This window comes from Crinia signifera, chromosome 5, assembly GCF_055691185.1.
Source record: "Crinia signifera chromosome 5, ASM5569118v1, whole genome shotgun sequence".
In the NCBI taxonomy this organism is placed as follows: Eukaryota; Metazoa; Chordata; class Amphibia; order Anura; family Myobatrachidae; genus Crinia; species Crinia signifera.
The window spans coordinates 113,060,623-113,079,739 of NC_139221.1; positions in this window are offsets into that span (position 1 = coordinate 113,060,623).

The following is a 19,117-nucleotide window of genomic DNA, read 5'->3' on the forward strand; positions in this document are numbered from 1 at the left end:
AAAAATGACAGTGCTGCTATAACCACAAAATATGGCCCTTATTCTGGTTCACTCGCAAAGGCGAATTCCTTCTCAAATGGACAAACCATGTGCACTGCGGGGGGGGGGGGGGGCAGATGTAACACGTACAGAGAGAATTAGATTTGTGTGAGATATTTTGTTTCTGTGCAGAGAAAATACTGACTGCTTTATTTTTACACTGCAATATAGATTTCACTTTAAAGTAAAACCCCACCCAAATCTAATTCTCTCTGCACAAGTTACAACTGCCCCCCCCACCCCCCCCCCCCCGCAGTGCATATGGTTTGTCCATTTGAGAAGGAATTTGCCTTTGCAAGTGAACCAGAATAAGGGCCTATATCAATTGTACCAGATTAATACATACTACTATTGTTTAAATCCCCTCTGGAAGAAGCCATATAGGCTGCATGTCAGGGGGGCGGGAACAGAGAATGACAATCAAACCCTGCTCCCATTCCATCCAATTGCTGAGATTTGCGGGTCTATAGAGAGGGGACGTGCTAAAATTAAGAGATTTGTGTCATTTTCGCCTTGCCACCTTCTGAAGGGCCGTGAACATAGGCGTACGCAGCACATTTTATTAGGGGGTGCACCACCTATTGTGCATGTCTAACAACACCCATTGGGTGTGTCTAACACCACCAATCAGGCGTGTCTACCATCATCTATTGGCACTCACTACAATATAAAAGTCTCTCAGCCACAACATAATCTCCTGCCTATTTCAGTCAGTTTTTAATCTTCTTATTACTCTCTGTAACAGTTCATGCAAATAATGTCAAAAACATATATGGATGACGCAGGTATGTAGTGATATTACAATGGTCTAGTACAATTAACAATGCAAAACACACATAATTAAATGATGGCCTCTTCTTTTAATAGAATACAATTCTAAAAAGCAAAAGTCTTTAGAAAAAAGTATTGCTGGTTGCTAGTGACAGGGAGGTGTTTATAAGGGCGGGCACAGCATTAGGGGGTGCCTGTGCACCCCTAACACTCTATGTGCGCACGCCTATGGCTGTGAATACTGGGATTTCTCGCAGCGGCCAAGGGGGATCTGGGGAGCATGTTGGAGACTTGCTTACCTTTCAGGAGGACAACCTGAATTTCAGGAGCCTCTCGGCAGTTCCCAGAGGGTAGACAAGCATGCATTAAAATCAATAAGAGTATTCCCGGGTCTCAGCTCCCTGACCTTGGTCTGGAGCAGCACTGACATGGGACTTATCCCCTGGTTGTTTCCTTTCACACATGCAGAAACCCGGGTTGATGCACGTCCATGTGCAAAAACTCGGGCTATAGCTATATGTGTAAAAGGGGTGTTAGAGAATGTATACCATACATAATTAGACATAATTGTGGGGTGAAAAGCATAATTTGTGTTTTAACAAAATCCATTAAGACCATTATGGCGAATGTACACTACAAATAATAACAAGGTTGTACCTTTCAGTCACAGTTTTGAGAAAAATGAGAATACTATAGAAAAAAAGTAAAAAAAAATCCACAAACAAAACACATCTATTAAAACACTGTGAAATTGAGTGCAAGATGTCTTTTAAACACCACTGATTTCTTGAGGGATATTAAGGTGGCGTGTAATTGCCATTTCATATATAACTTACCTTGAATGAAAAAGGATTTTTTTTTTCCTGATTGCCAAAGTGTTTGGCTTCATGAATTGCAGATTCGTCGCAGAGAGACTCTTGACAGCAAATGGTTTGGAGGACATGGAATAAAACTAAAGAATAAATTAACAGGAAATGAGACAAAAGGGTTCATTTACAAAGTAAAAGTGTATCATGATCACTATTTTTAGCTCCATTACACTTTATTTTAGATAATGGGCCTGATTCGGGTTCACTCACAAAAGCAAATTCTCTCTCTAATGGACAAAACCATTTGTACTGCAGGTGGGGCAGATGTAACATGTGCAGAGAGAGTTAGATGTGGGTGGGGTTTGTACTTTAAACTGATATCTATATTGCAGTGTAAAATAAAGCAGCCAGTATTTACCCTGTACAGAAACAAAATAACACCCAATCTCTCTCTGCACATGTTACATCTGCCACACTGTGGTGCACATGTTTTTGTCCATTACAAAGACACTTAGCTTTTTCTATTGAACCAGAATCAGGCCCAATGTGTGTATACAGTAGCATCGCAAGCATCATGGTTACTCCATTGCGAAAATTTGCTTGGAATCGGATGAGACAGTTTGCAAAAGTGAAAAATTGCAAAGCTGTAACATAAATGTGTCTCCTGCTTCTGGCCTATGGGGCTGAGGTTTAGTTGAATGTACTGTAAGCATTTTTTATATCATGTTTTTATGCTACATGTGTATTTTCTGCTAACAACCTTTTACACTTTGGGTCTACTTAGTAACATTATTTTTACTTGAATAATGTGAAAACGGGGTGTATTTATTAGGGATGAGCGGGTTTGACTCCTAGAGATCCGTTCTATTTGTTCTATTTTAGAAAAAACGGTATATGCGTTCCACTGTGCGTTCCACCTGTATCTGTTTCCGTTTCCGGTACTTCTGGATCAGGATCAGTATATTCTACTCTATTCAATATAATTATGTGACATAAGGTGTTCAAAAGTCAGATTCCCCTTACATAAATAGTCCCAAGATTCAGACATATAATAAAACCTTATACACTATCCTGGTTACACGTGTGTGCTTTATATTCTATACTCCGCTTTGCGCATGCACCGTGCGCGTGTTCCACAGATGCGTTTCGGCATCCGGTTATATTACTCTGACCGGAAGTACATACTCCTGCTTACGATGTTCAAATGTCAGTTTCCCATTATATAAATAATGCCATGATACAGACCAAGATGTCAGAATCCCTTTATATAAATAGTCATGATACAGACCAATAATAGATCCTTATGCACTATCCTGGTTACACGTATCACTTTATATTATTTTCTTCGTTTTGGGCATGCGCCGTACGTGCGTTCCATAGATGCGTTCCGGCATCAGGTTATATTGGAAGTACATACTCCGGCTTGTATCCCCGTGATATTACGTCTGCGTCCTACATGTCTATTATGTAATGCCCGGGACCTGCGTATGCATCTAAAATACACTCCATACAATAATTAGTATTACAGGAAAATAAGATCATAACGATAATAATGTTGAGGTAGAAAAATTTTATTACCCATATGTCTTTCTGACAAAAACATATTAGGATTAATAAATCCGTTTTATAACCTTGAAAGGTTTATCATTTACAGAAAATGCAATTCATAAACAAAAGAAGCAATTTATACCAATTTTATACACCTTAGGGGCGGGATGTATTAATATACATCGCCGCCCTTCGCCTGGCAGCCGCCGCCGCGATGCTGCCGCATATGTACTAACATATGCGGCTAGCATCGGGTTGCGGTGACGGAGACCCCCGCGATACCTGTGATGTGGTCTGCGGGGGTCTCCGTCACCTCCCGGCGGCTGCCAGCGTCCCCCTGCGTCTCCTCCTCCCCCCTGAAGCTGGATGTCCTGCGGATCAGAAGAAGCATTGGGACTAATCTATAACAAAAGAGAGGCGACCAGTCATGAATTTAGTAAGCAAGTAAAAGAACAAATGTTAGTCTGAGTACATAAATGTATAAAAGCACATTAGCAGAATGCCCTGTAACAATAGTTGCTGTGTTATAAGCAGATGGATTTTATTCTACTATATACTGTATGTTACATATGTACCTCACCTGCTATAAATGTTGTTGTGAGTTACCTGTGGTCAGATCTTGGTTCTTATCATATACAATGTGACAACAAATAAGAACCATTTGGCCCATCTAGTCTGCTCATTTATAAAACACACTTACTGTACACAGTAGAGCTCATTTTTGCGGGGAGACAATTAAGCTATCAGTATATTTTTGTAGGGTGGGATGATATTGGAGTAACCAGAGGAAACCTATGCAAGAATGGGAGAATATACAAACTCCACACGTTAGGATTGTGGCGGGAATTGTTCCTATGACCTCAGTGTTGTGAGGTAGCAATTTATTAGGTATTAGGCAATAATGCTCAGTATTATGTCCCAGCAGTGGCTTTCCATTCCATACATCTCTGACATTGTAGCACAATACAGCACCCCCTGGACCGTAAAACATTGCCTGAGTATGGGTTACTGATAACTAGAGCAGGGGCATGATGGAGGGGACTGACAGAGTGCTGACTGGGGGAGGGTACTAATTACCGGGACCTGGGCATGATGGAGGGGACAGACAGGGTCTGCCACCCCCTTTCCCTTCCAGGAGCATTGTACCTTTGGTGGAAAAAAAAGACCAAGGCTGCTGCACATGAGACTTTGTAAAATATACATATATGTAGCATGTTTGGAAAAGCATTTGTCACATGTTGGACCTTCTTAAACAGAAAGGCCTACCATTAAGGCAAACACTAATCACTATTTTGCCCATGAAACATCTATATTTAAGTGCGACAAAATAAAAACACAGTCCATTTTTGTGTGAAAGAGAATTTAAAAACATTAAAATGACAATCAATTACTTTAAAAAAATCAATTCTGATGGACAGGCTCAGGGGTTTCAGGGTGCAGCAGCTGGAGAATGGCAGCTACGGTCACCCCAAGCTCCCTTACGGCAGATGCTCTTGAACACTTCATTCATCATTCTTATATTGCAGAGGGTGTTCTTAATATCCTCCTGTAGCGCTTTGATGCTCAAAGCATTGTCTTGAACATTCCCCGGAAGCTCTCTAGCTGGAAACTGAGGCAGGGCGTCAGCTGGGGAGGAGGCTGGCAGCTGGTGACTACGGCAGCACATCCTGGTGTTCCAGTCACGCTTAGGGAAAGCTAACTTTATGCCACACTTCTTGGGGTCTTCATCCTCATCTAAGAAAAGAAGCAGCATATACTGTAAGTCACTGGGTATTTATCAACTTTAGTCCATCATACAGTACATTTTCACATGACATTTACATACTCACTTTCCATGAAATGGACATTTGTGGGCAGGGCCACCACTAGAACAGTTGGGGCCTCGGACTGACCTACAGTCCAGTCCCCCAGCGGCACATCACTACATCCCCCCTGCATACACACACCGCCACCCCCCACCCCTGCCAGCACCCCGGCTCCCCCTACCCATTACCATTACTTAGCATCACGCGGCATCGCCCTCCGGCTCCTTCAGACTCCACCGTCGGTCAGGTCCGGAGCACACACTGTAGAGCGCCGAGCCCCTCCTCTGTGTCCTAGGCTCGGCGCTCTGCAGGCTGCACTGTGCATTGTGCATACCATGCCTGGCTGGGGGGGCCGCCAGTGACGGGAGGTGGAGGCGGTGGGCGGGTGCCCGGGGGGAGGTTTGGCACCGCTGTGGGCAGCTCATGGGCCCCTCCAGAGGCCGGGGCCCGGGACAGATGTGCCCAGTGCACCACCCTGTCGGCGGCCCTGTTTGTGGGAAGTAACTGGGTGCATTAAAGTGTTCTTGTGGGAGTGTCATAGGATTACTGTGGGCATTTAAGCCGGCTTCCACATGTGCTTGCATAGTTTTTATGCAAAATTAAATATCTCAATGAGCAGGGTATTTAACTGGAATTCAACAGGTTATGGGTTTGAATAATGGGTATGGCAGTATATTAAAAAGGTATTATTTAACTTAATAACAAAGAGGTCTGAAGTTAAGTGCACAAATGTGGTATAAAGAGGATGTGTTTCTAAATCTAATAAAATGCAGTGTTCTCTAATATATTAATCAGGGGCGTAACTATAGCACCGCAGCCCCCGCCACCGCGGGGGGGGGGCGCTGTGCATGTGGGGGCGCCGGGGGCTGCGGTGCTATAGTTAAACCCCCCCTCAATCCCCCGCAGACTTACCTATCGCGCTGGTCCCAGCGGCTCCGTTCTTCTGCTGAGGACCACCACAAAATGGCCGCCCCCATATAGCACACAGTTCTCTGAAACTGTCTGCTGTATGGGGGCGGCAATTTTCTGGTGGTCCTCAGCAGAAGAACGGAGCCGCCGGGACCAGCGCGATAGGTAAGTCTGTGGGGGATTGAGGGGGGGGGTTGCATGGGCAGCGGGGCGGCGGGGTAGGGGTGCTCGGCGGGGCGGCGATGGGGGGGCGCCCCCCCTAACGGCGGGGGGGCGCCCAAAACGTAGCTACGCCACTGATATTAATGTGAGAAGGAACATCATACCATGGGCTTTCTCTGGGATCAGTGTGGTCATGCGCCTCCCCTTTCCCTAGTGGAAAAATTGGGGAGTGACAATTCTCTTTCAGGCACTGGGCTCCATAAAGTCTAGTTATGGCTATACCAATTTGGTAATGCAGTGAGAGACAAAGTTTCTTCCACAGCACCAATGGCCGGCTGCATGACTCATGTGGCCTGCTAAGCTGTCCCCCGGCTGCTTATACCTAGAGTCCAGGACAGTGGAGAAAGTTTTGGGTGATGAGCCCAGGTACAAAGATTTGATCCCCCCCCCCCCCCCCTACATCCCAACCCAAGTTCACAATATGCAAGAGGGTAACAAGGAGAGGCACAGTGTGGCAGGGAAAAATGTGGGTGACAGGGCAGCAGTGGGCCACTTAGTTCTCAGGGGCCCAGTGCACTGCACCTATTGCACCAATGGTAGTTATGCCTCTGGTCCAGGAAATTTCCTGGTCCAGCACCCCTGGCTGCATGTACGTCAGCCAGTATGGTTACCATAGACAACAACCGTGCACTGAGGGGACCAAACTACGGAATACGAAGATTGGAAAATCTGAAAGCATTGTATCCCCCATAAAACCTAAAGGCCCCCAAACACTAGTAAGATTTTGACCGATTTCACCTGATCCCAATGGATTGGGCCGAGAAATTGTCTCAAATCGTATGGTTTTGACATCCCATCCGACCTCATGTGCGATTCTGCACATAAAATCCCTGCACCTGCACATAAAATAAATTGTGGAATTGATTCCAACACATTTGGAATAAATTTAAATATTTTTAAGGTATGTTCCCTAGTTTGAGAGTAAATAATTCTACATAAAAAATATCAATTGATGTAGAAATTAATGTGTGATCATCTCTGTATAATTGTAGTATAACATCCAATTTTTTGGAATAAGCGCACCGGCATAACAACCATCAGCCGGATCTTAGCACTCAGAGTCCCAATACGATTGACCCATAATCATTTGAACCAAGTTAATGTTATTGCTGTAAAGGTATGTACCCTGATTAATAATCCAACACCTAATAAGTATATATGAAAAATGGAAAATATTACAGAAAAACCATTATAAAATATATAAGATACTCTAAGTTTCAAAAAATCCAATATACTTGTTGTTCCCTCTATTGCTTTGTTCCCTCCCTCTCCTCATGGACCTATGAATTAAATTATTTATTCATTTATTTTAACTTTGATTTATGGAGTTTTAATTATTTAATTATTGCTCGTATGTAATGTCATTTTGTTGTAAATGTGATGTAACACATTGTTGTAAAAAATTTTTTTATATATATATTACATTTTATAGATTGTTAAAATCCCTGATGAAGTCTCTCAAGGAGACGAAACGCGTCGGGTTCTGACTGCAGCTCTTTCAAAAATAAAAGAATAATATTCTTCAGAAAAAAGAAGTTACAAGTGTTTTCATTATTTTATTATTACAGTTGTTTTAGTATGACATTACATTTTTAGGGCGCTGGAGACACTATTGAGGCGATAGATATATATATATATATATATATATATATATATATATATATATATATATATATTGGCTGCCGGCCGGCACTCTGTTACATGGCCCAATACTGGGGTCCGGAGCTCAGTCTTCCCTTGCAGGGATACTTGCAGCCTGATGACAATGTAACTCACATTGAAACGTTACTGACAGTAAAGCCGTGTGTCGAGAGTTTTATTACAAGTGAATCCGTTGCAGTGAGTCGGTTGGTGTGCGTATATATATATATATATATATATATATATATATATATATATATGCATTAAACTGCACCAGCACTTTTCTTGATAAATTTGGAGCCTTATGTGTGCCGCCTACTTTCCTGCAACCATATAGAATGGACTCACCCCTAAGGGGGTATTCCAGATTTGGCCCACCAGATACCCGGGGAAGATATTGTGTGTGTGTATGTATGTATGTATATATGTGTGTGTTTGTGTGTGTGTGTATATATATATATATATATATATATAGGCAAAAACGGTGGTACTCTCCAGACTTGTTTTCAAGGATTAAAAGAAAGCCTTTATTGATCCTACGGCGTTTCGGGTTTCACCGTTCTCAAGGACATACAAATGGCAAATGAACAGTACACACTTTTAAAACAGTAAACCCCACCCCCATTACCCGCCCCCTGTCATTAGATTTAAAAGAAGGCAGCTGGACTCATCACCTCCTGCACACCGCTCCTATCTCCACCTGCTATAGCAGGATTTTCAGCGTAAGGGTAATCGCCCCAGTGTGTCGGACACGCCGTAGTTCGGCGCCAGCAGGGAACGCTGGATGTCAACGTCATTAAGCTGGAAACAGCATGTAGATGCTGATTGGAGGAGCTGAGCGCGGCGCGCGGCTTGGTGGGTAGTCAAGACGCCGTATCCAGGCAACCGATCCCGGTACCTGGGAGATATAGAAAATACAGAAATTAATAAAGAAAAAACATATACAATTAAAATGTCTAGACTATGTGTGCAAGAACATACTGCCAGAAGAGAAACAGCACGTGAGATATTGGATACCATAAGGATTTAACCATTTAAGACAAAAAAGGAAAAGGTCGACACAATGTCGACACTGTAAAATATAGCTTAAATTGTATCCAAAATCGCACAGTGAACAGAGGATGCATAAAGGACTAGTATAATAGAAAACTATATAAGACAATATGAATTTATATATTCTATATACTTATAAATGATGTTCCTGAAGCATAGAATTTCCTTAACAATTATCAGACAAATTTACACAAGATCATCAAGGGCAGTAATGCATAACATGAATGCTAGCAAGGAAATGAAATAATTTTTTAAAGATAAAAAAGATGAAGAAAAAGGAATGCAGGAAATATACAAGGGGAACATGAGTTTATAAGAAACATTGGAGCCCCAATGTCTCATTTAGCCCTTTTGGGGATATTGTATTTAATCTAAATATCCACCTACATTCAAGTTGTAGTAATTTTTTATTTCGATTACCCCCTCTCAAAGATAAGGGTACTTGGTCAATGATCATAGACCTCATACTGGCGACACTGTGTCCCTGATTAATACAGTGACGTGCGACAGGTTGGTCGCTACGGCCACTCGTGAGACCCTGATGTATGGCTGACCTATGCTGGGCCATACGCTCCTTAAAGGAGCATTGTGTCTTCCCAACATAGGTCAAGCCACACGGACATGTAAGAGTGTATATTACCCCTGCTACTATATATATATATACCTGTTGTATTCTGTTTTTTTCTGCTGAAATTGATTGTCTGATGCGAGTGCCTGGACCTACTATATATTCTATATATATATATATATATATATATATATCCTAGGGGTCGGCCTGGTACTCTCCCAAAGTTGCAGCAGACCCGGTGCCTTCCGGAAAAAGTAAATCTGTACAGGTGTTCAAACAAACTGCGGCACTCAGAGGTCTTGGTAAATGGTTAAAAGCTGTGGCATTTATTTTAAATGCATGTGTACCAACGTTTCGGGGCACAAACGCCCCTTTTTCAAGGTGAGGGTGACACCTTGAAAAAGGGGCGTTTGTGCCGAAACATCGGTACACATGCATTTAAAATAAAGTTTGTTTGAACACCTGTACATATATATATATATATATATATATATATATATATTATATGCCATTGCACTCTTTGGCTGCTGGGTGTGCATATATATCATCCGATGCACTCAGTGTTGGCGACACATGGTCGGCACTAAAGCCCAAAGTCAGTAGCCGCCGCTGAAAGGTAAGTGTATTCTATTTTCCCACTTTTCTGTGCCAGGCCCTTTTATAATTAGTTGAAAGTATTTACACAAATAGAGACACACCCATGAGCAGACCACCCAACCAGAACCCTGGTCATGCCCCCCACATTATTAGGTGCTGGCCACAACCCCTATTATTATTTATAATAGGTCCTTGATCATTTTCAGCTCCAGGCCCATTTAGACCTTAATCTGGCACTGGTGGTGAGGGAGGCATCTCTGCAGGGAGAGGAGCAGGGAGAGCAGGGCTGGCCTGATCTGCAGATGCACGGAGCCAGAGTCTGCTCAGTGTGTGTGTGGTGGGCGGGGCCCCAGTTGCCGGCTCTCCACCTCCTCTGTCCTCCTGATGAAGAGACTTCCTGTAAGTGCGTGCGTACACACACAGCAGCACGGTCACTGTTACCCCGGCTGTGACCTCATATGTACACGCCGACCCCTGCCATTTCGAGACATGCGCGTATGCGCAGTCTGGATTGCAATGGAGGGGTCACAAAAACCGGGAGGGTTGAGTGGGAGGCTCAGGCAAAAGTCGGGAGCCAAGCATGGGTTTACTGAGGGGGCATTACTAACAGTGGCGTAACTATAGCACCGCAGTCTGGATTGCAATGGAGGGGTCACAAAAACCGGGAGGGTTGAGTGGGAGGCTCAGGCAAAAGTTGGGAGCCGAGCATGGGTTTACTAAGGGGGCATTACTAACAGTGGCGTAACTATAGCACCGCAGCCCCCGCCACTGGGGGGGCTGCTGTGCATGTGGGGGCGCTGGGGGCTGCGGTGCTACAGTTAAACCCCCCCCCCCCTCAATCCCCTGAAGACTTACCTATCGCGCTGGTCCCGGCGGCTCCGTTCTTCTGCTGAGGACCACCACAAAATGGCCGCCCCCATATAGCACACAGTTCTCTGAAACTGTCTGCTGTATGGGGGCGGCCATTTTCTGGTGGTCCTCAGCAGAAGAACGGAGCCGTCAGGACCAGCGCGATAGGTAAGGCTGTGGGGGATTGAGGGGGGTTTGCAGGGGCGGCGGGGTAGGGGTGCTTGGCGGGGCGGCGACGGGGGGGGGGCTACGCCACTGATAACTAAGGCTACTAATAAGGGGGGCTGTTATATGGGACTATTGTGGGGGACATCAAAGGGCTCTCTGAATAATTTTTTACTATAGGGCTGCCCCAAATCTGTCCAGCTGTCCTGCCCAGTGTCCCATATCAGTCCAGCTGTGCTGCCCAGTGTGCCGTTTCAGTCCAGCTGTCCTGTCCAGTGTCCCGTATCAGTCCAGCTGTGCTGCCCAGTGTGCCGTATCAGTACAGCTGTGCTGCCCAGTGTGCCGTATAATTCCATGGGTGCCCCCATGTGTCCCGTATCAGTTCAGGGGTGTCCACATGTGTCCTATATCAGTCCAGGGGTGGCCGCATGTTTGCTGTATAATTCCAGGGGTGCCCTCATGTGTGCTGTATAATTCCATGGGTGCCCCCATGTGTCCCGTTTCAGTCCAGGGGTGTCCCATTTCAGTCCAGGGGTGGCCGCATGTGTGCCGTATAATTCCAGGGGTTCCCCCGTGTGTGCCGTATAATTCCATGGGTGCCCCTATGTGTCCCGTATCAGTCCAGGGTTGGCCGTATGTGTGCCGTATAATTCCAGGGGTGCCACCATGTGTGCCGTATAATTCCATGGGTTCCCCCATGTGTCCCGTATCAGTCCAGGGGTGCCGCCATCTGTGCCGTAAAATTCCATGTGTGCTGTATCAGCTCAGGGGTGCCCACATGTGTGACGCATATTTTCAGGGGTGAGCTAAGTGTGTCATATAATTCATGGGTTGCTGCCAAGTCTGCTGTATAATTCATGGGGTGCTGCTAAGTGTGCCATATCAGTCCAGGGGTGATGCTAAGTGTGTCATATCAGTCCAGGGGTGCCCGTATGTGTGCCATATAATTCCATGGGTGCCCCCATGCCTCCCGTATCAGTCCAGGGGTGCCCCCATGTGTCCCGTATCAGTCCAGGGGTTCAGTATCATTCCAGGGGTGAGCCAAGTGTGCCGTATAACTCATGGGGTGCTGCTAACTCTGCCGTATCAATCCAGGGTGCTGCCATTTTTTATTAAAAGAATAAAAAAGTTTTTTTTCTTTTTACTGCAGGAGTGTCACCATGTGTGCCATATAATTCCATGTGTGTCCACCATCTGTGCCATATAATTCCATGTGTGCCGCCTTGTGTGCTGTATCAGGTCAGGGGTGCCACCATCTGGGAAACACTATGTAAGGTCTCCTATACGGCTTGCAAGGTGTACAGCCAGACACTCTGCAACTGCGACAAGCGGAAGAAGTAGGATATTGCTATACTGCCACTTCCAGAAATCACATGGTGGCCGGTTGTCCCCCTGGTGAACCTAGGAACCAGGTTATTCATATCCATTTTTAACAAATTTTGAATAAATATTAATTTTTAAAGTCGTTAATCAGTTGAACAGATGTACAATAAGTCCTAGTCTGCACCCAAGAAGTCTCGGCCATTTTGTCTTTATCTTGTTAATTGTATATATGTTATCAGAGAAGGGTAGCACTACTTTCACAAAGAGAATAGAAGAATTACAACAGAGTAAAAAGGAAAGGTATTATAATCACTCATCTGTAGGTAAGTAGAAACTGAACAAAGGGCTGGCACCTTCCTCTGTGCACCTGGAGAGGAAGGTGCCAGCTCTCCAGCACGCAGACTCCCACCAACCAAACACATATTTGCGGACCCACCACAGGAATTCTGCCCAGTGCAAACTACTCAAATTAATGTAAACCATCGGACTATTGAGCTTTGGAAAAATGACCTACACATAAGGAAAGACAATTAGGAACTATTACTGCAGTGGTTCCCAAACTGTGTGCCTAGGCACCCTGGGTGCCTCAGGACACTTGCAGGGGTGCCTTGGGTTGGTGGACCAGGATCAATTCATATTATTTATGGTCAATGTACCAGTGCTTGTGGCTGCCAATCATAATATATGTGCACAAATCCTGTCCCTCACCAGATAACTGTGACATATAAACACAATGCACTTAATTTAATATTTTTTTCTGAATTTCTCGATAAGAAGCATTTGGCCTAGGGGTGCCTTGAAAATATTTTGATGCTCTAGGGCGCCTCGATGCAAAAAAGTTTGGGTTCCCTGCATTACTGTGATACATTCAGTTCGTATACCGCCATCTTAAGTATTTCTGATTATTTTTGTTTCATTTAGTATTTTCATTTATTTTATTATTATTTTTTGCTCAATCATTTTGCTCATCCGGTACTATGATTTTGGTGCAACATGTATTTATTTATATATACCTTGTAATCTATGTATTACAATCATATTGTGTATCTTGTAGATTTTGTTTTACATTTGTTTTCAAACAACAGCCATGAATCGCACACAATTTATCTAACATACACCCTGGTAAGTGCAGATCCCAGTGTTACTGTTATAGGGGTAAGGGTACCCCTGTAGGGTCCAGCTGCTTTCCAGCACACTGGTACCCATTAGAGTTAAAAGCTGAATGCAGCAAATCAGCGGTATTCGTTTGTGTGTATTTGAACAATTTGAGCTCTCTTAGCCAATCAGTGGCCTCCCATTTTTTGTTCAAATGTTTTTTTTTCAATTCTCCTGCCCTCCGCCTGCCACTTGGAGGTCAGACCTGCAGATAGGTGTGTGCCAGCAGTGCAGCTTATTTTCCTTATTATATTATATTCCTTTTTATGCATCACATGTTCTATTATTCTTCTAAATACAGAAAACATGATACTTTTTAAATGTTATTTGCCACATTAAAAAGGACTGTTTGAAATTGGTCACATAGAACAATATGCTAAATGGCCACTAGATGGCACTCGAACTGCACTAAGAATCGTTTTTATTTGTTATAATCACTGTGATAGTGGAACAAAATTATATATGATCACTGCGACTTGGTTATATTAATTAGACACTTTCTCACACAATAAATTGGTTAACATATGATCTTTTATAATATAATTTATTTATATCTAATGCAGATAAAATCAATTGCAAAATAAATTAATTAATCCACAGGTAAGTACATACATATACAAAAGAAATCTAAAATGAAATAAGGCACCAAACTTAATATTCAATTGTTTGAGTAGCTGAATATATGGAGATACCAAAATGCTTTCCCTTTTTTTTTAATCCTATTTGCATAACCATATGTAGGGGTACTTAATTAGTGTGTCCATATAACAATAGTACAAAATATACAGATCATTAAAAAAAAAAAATATATATATATATATATATATATATCTGGCGTCTGGCCGGCACTCCAAAGTGCTTAGTGCTGTAACTTGCCTGGTGCCTTCCTCCAAACCTGAGATCAGGTATCTATAACTCACTCCACGGCGGCACTCCAAGGTCGGAACAAAAAAGTCGACACACACTGTATGTGTTCAACGTTTCAGTGCTGTGCACTTTTATCAAGAACAGTGTTACACTGTTCTTGATAAAAGTGCACAGCACTGAAACGTTGAACACATACAGTGTGTGTCGACTTTTTTGTTCCGACCTTGGAGTGCCGCCGTGGAGTGAGTTATATATATATATATATATATATATATATATAAAAATACTTGTGTGGTATAATGTTCCTTTAACCAGTCTCTGATCTCCAAATGTATGGTGATGTGTGTGCTGGCGTCCCGGCTAAATGAAATGTATAGACCAGGCATGTCCAAAGTCCGGCCCGGGGGCCAATTGCGGCCCGTGCTGTCATTTCAAGTGGCCCGCATATCCAGCCAGAAGCGGGTGGAGCATCAGATGCGGGACACACAGCACTAAAGGTGGGGCCCCGGTGTGCGTGCCTTTACCTTGCTGTCTGCAGTAGTGAGGAGGTGCCGGCCACCACAGTGAGATGTGTTTGGCATCTTTCAGGTGAGTATGCATCCAACCCCTGTAGCTGCAATTGTATTTCACCCTCCTCCACAATCACAGTGACAGCAGTGTGTGGGAAGGGGGTGCAGCAAGGGGGAAGTTTGCTCCTGTAACATGCAGAGTGGAGGAGGGCAGCAGCGGGAGCCCAAGCATCTCCTGTCCTTGCAGTTCTCTTACAGAGAAGGGGGGCAGTCTAGGGAATATACAGTGAAGGGGCAGGCTGGGGGACATAAAGTGAATGGGGGCAGAGTGGGGGACAATTCTGATGTGATTAATGATTCAAAGAATATCAGGCTGAATGGTCGGCCCCCCACATTTTCACCTCACCAAAACTGGCCCTCGTCTCAAAAAGTTTGGATACCCCTGGTATAGACCAACTGATTTTAGTAAGCATATACTGTAGAACATATAAAAGTTCTCCGATTTGTATGGGTGTTTCAGTATCACACCATATTATACTCACAGCACCTTTCAGTGCAGTGAAGTGTTGGCAGTGAAGCGATGGTCTGCCGATGGGTCAAATAAAGTGATGGCTCTGAAGCGGTTGTCTGCTGCTATATCAGGTGGCTTACAGCAGTGTTACTTGTTTTTGTTCGGTGGCTGCCGGAGACGTTCTGCTCGATGGAGTGGAGCTTCTAAAAATAAAAATGTATTTTTCCAGTCCAATATGCCAAGATTCTGCATTTCTGACTTCACAGTTGGATGGGCATAATCATATCCTGGGGGTGTGGACATGCCCCCTCCCAATAAATGTGAAAACCACTATGTGCACTGCATTCACACATAATGTATTCTACATAAAAATAAATTCTAGTGGCTAAGGAGGAGCCATTACATATTGTTGATAATGGTGTTGGAAGTAACCTAATGGTAGTTTATGGGTTGGTTATATGTAATGCAATACTGAAGGATCAGTTCACCTTTCTGGATGCAACATGTATCTAAAGCCTCAGTAAATTATCTATAGCCATTGGGGACCAATTCATCATCCGTTATCCAGAGCATGGGTTTTATTAACAGCACTCACCTTAAGACCAATGCACACTAGATGAGATAATAATAGATTTTGCTCAGAAGGACCCTTAGTGTGTATGCGCTCCTGCGCATCATTAACGCTCCCTCCCTCATCCTGCATGTAATGATGTGGGAGGTCCTTGTTAATTACGGCCTTGCCCCTTCCCCCTGTTACTCACACCCCACCGGCATCGGCAACACCCCACCGCCACCAATATCGGTGAGGATCGCCTTGTGCAGTGTTTCCCAAACTGTGTTCCTTTGCACCCTGGGGTGCCTTGGTGGACTTGCAGGGGTGCCCTGGGTTGGTGGTCCAGGACCAATTTAAGGTCTTTATGTCCATTATAATGGTCAAATTGTGAACAAACAGAAGGGAATCCTGTCCATTACCACATAACTGACCCTAAGGATAAGATATAAACACAATTTATTTAAATCAATATATGTTTCTGACTTCCTCAGTAAGAAACCTCTAGCCTAGGGGTGCCGCGAAAACATTTCTGATGCTTTTGGGTGCTGTGATTCAAAAACTTTGAGAAGCCCTGGCCTAGTGTGTATGGGGCTTTATACATGCTACAGTACATGTGGCCTACACTCCACTGTACTATTTCTCTGTTCACTGTGCAGCCGCTCTCCCTCCCACTATACAGTACATGGGACCACCCATGCTTCCTGGGCATGTTTTATTCTCAGTGGGCAGAGCATGCTCACCCAGAGCAGCAGACACAGAACACTGCCTTGCCATACTCTGGGTGGCACTGCGTGCTGGAGATGGGGAACTAACCCACTCAGCAGCTGACCTTAGCGACCTAGAATTGCAGCCCTATGAATTCTAACAATTCCATTCACAATCACCCAGCATTGACTGGTCATCCTCCACCCCCATGTGTGCTGCGGCCGGAGTAGCCTGTGACTTATTACTCTGTGCTGTGATGAGGGCCACCCAGAAATGGCAGGGTCCACCTAATTTTTTGGAACACTGCCAGGAAACGACTGGGTACCTCCCTCAAATGCCTGATGCTTGTCAATCACCCTGCATATGACCAAGGCAGTGGCGTAACTACTGTAAGGCAGCCCCTGCAACTGCTTGGGGGAGCAAGCAGCAGCAGGGTCTGTGTGGGCGCCGGCACCCGCTCGACACACTGACATGCTGCTGCCTGCCGCTGCCCACTGACTGAGCACTGGACGCGAGTCAGCTGCAGTGCGGGTGGAGCCATGGCAGAGATGGCAAATTACTCCACTGATTTAATTAACTGCACACAGAGCCGGCTATTGGCTACTGTGTACAGGATGGGCGGGCGGATGGGTGTGGCAGAGCAGCCTGGGATGCTTTGGAGCCAAGGGAAGCAGCAGTGTATGCTGGTGTCTCTTCCTCTTTCCTGCTTCAGCTTCTCCGTTATGCATGTGACATCATCACATCACACGCTGGGGAAACATGCTGGAGAGGAGCCTGGAGGGGGGGCGCAACACACTTTTTGGCAGGGGGGAGCAAAATTTATAGTTACGCCACTGCACCAAGGTTAAAAGTCCAACGCTGGGAGACCTCACGAATGCGCACTACGATCTGTGCGCAAGTGTGGTCTTTCGATAATCACTTGGGATGCAAATTCACAGCCCAGCCAACCCGGCTGAATAACCACTGTAGCTTGAACAAAGCCAGGAGGCCGATACACATTAGAACACATTTATTATTTACATCACTAACCCCGGAACCTGTCGTCAACAGCCCTCTAACAAAGCTATGTAAGGTCTCCTATACGGCTTGCAAGGTGTACAGCCAGACACTCTGCAACTGCGACAAGCGGAAGAAGTAGGATATTGCTATACTGCCACTTCCAGAAATCACATGGTGGCCGGTTGTCCCCCTGGTGAACCTAGGAACCAGGTTATTCATATCCATTTTTAACAAATTTTGAATAAATATTAATTTTTAAAGTCGTTAATCAGTTGAATAGATGTACAATAAGTCCTACTCTGCACCCAAGAAGTCTCGGCCATTTTGTCTTTATCTTGTTAATTGTATATATGTAATCAGAGAGGGGTAGCACTACTTTCACAAAGAGAACAGAAGAATTACAACAGAGTAAAAAGGAAAGGTATTATAATAATAATTAATCTGTACAAAAGGAGCACTCAGTGCGGAATATGAAAAACTCTTCCTGCAGAACCTAGGAACCAACCCGGCACAGTGGAAAACAACTACAGCGGACAATGGTCACATAATGCATCACTCATCTGTAGGTAAGTAGAAACTGAACAAAGGGCTGGCACCTTCCTCTGTGCACCTGGAGAGGAAGGTGCCAGCTCTCCAGCATGCAGACTCCCACCAACCAAACACATATTTGCGGACCCACCACAGGAATTCTGCCCAGTGCAAACTACTCAAATTAATGTAAACCATCGGACTATTGAGCTTTGGAAAAATGACCTACACATAAGGAAAGACAATTAGGAACTATTACTGTAGTGGTTCCCAAACTGTGTGCCTAGGCACCCTGGGTGCCTCAGGACACTTGCAGGGGTGCCTTGGGTTGGTGGACCAGGATCAATTCATATTATTTATGGTCAATGTACCAGTGCTTGTGGCTGCCAATCATAATATATGTGCACAAATCCTGTCCCTCACCAAATAACTGTGACATATAACCACAATGCACTTAATTTAATATTTTTTTCTGAATTTCTCGATAAGAAGCATTTGGCCTAGGGGTGCCTTGAAAATATTTTGATGCTCTAGGGCGCCTCGATGCAAAAAAGTTTGGGAACCCCTGCATTACTGTGATACATTCAGTTCGTATACCGCCATCTTAAGTATTTCTGATTATTTTTGTTTCATTTAGTATTTTCATTTATTTTATTATTATTTTTTGCTCAATCATTTTGCTCATCCGGTACTATGATTTCGGTGCAACATGTATTTATTTATATATACCTTGTAATCTATGTATTACAATCATATTGTGTATCTTGTAGATTTTGTTTTACATTTGTTTTCAAACAACAGCCATGAATCGCACACAATTTATCTAACATACACCCTGGTAAGTGCAGATCCCAGTGTTACTGTTATAGGGGTAAGGGTACCCCTGTAGGGTCCAGCTGCTTTCCAGCACACTGGTACCCATTAGAGTTAAAAGCTGAATGCAGCAAATCAGTGGTATTCGTTCGTGTGTATTTGAACAATGGATGAATTT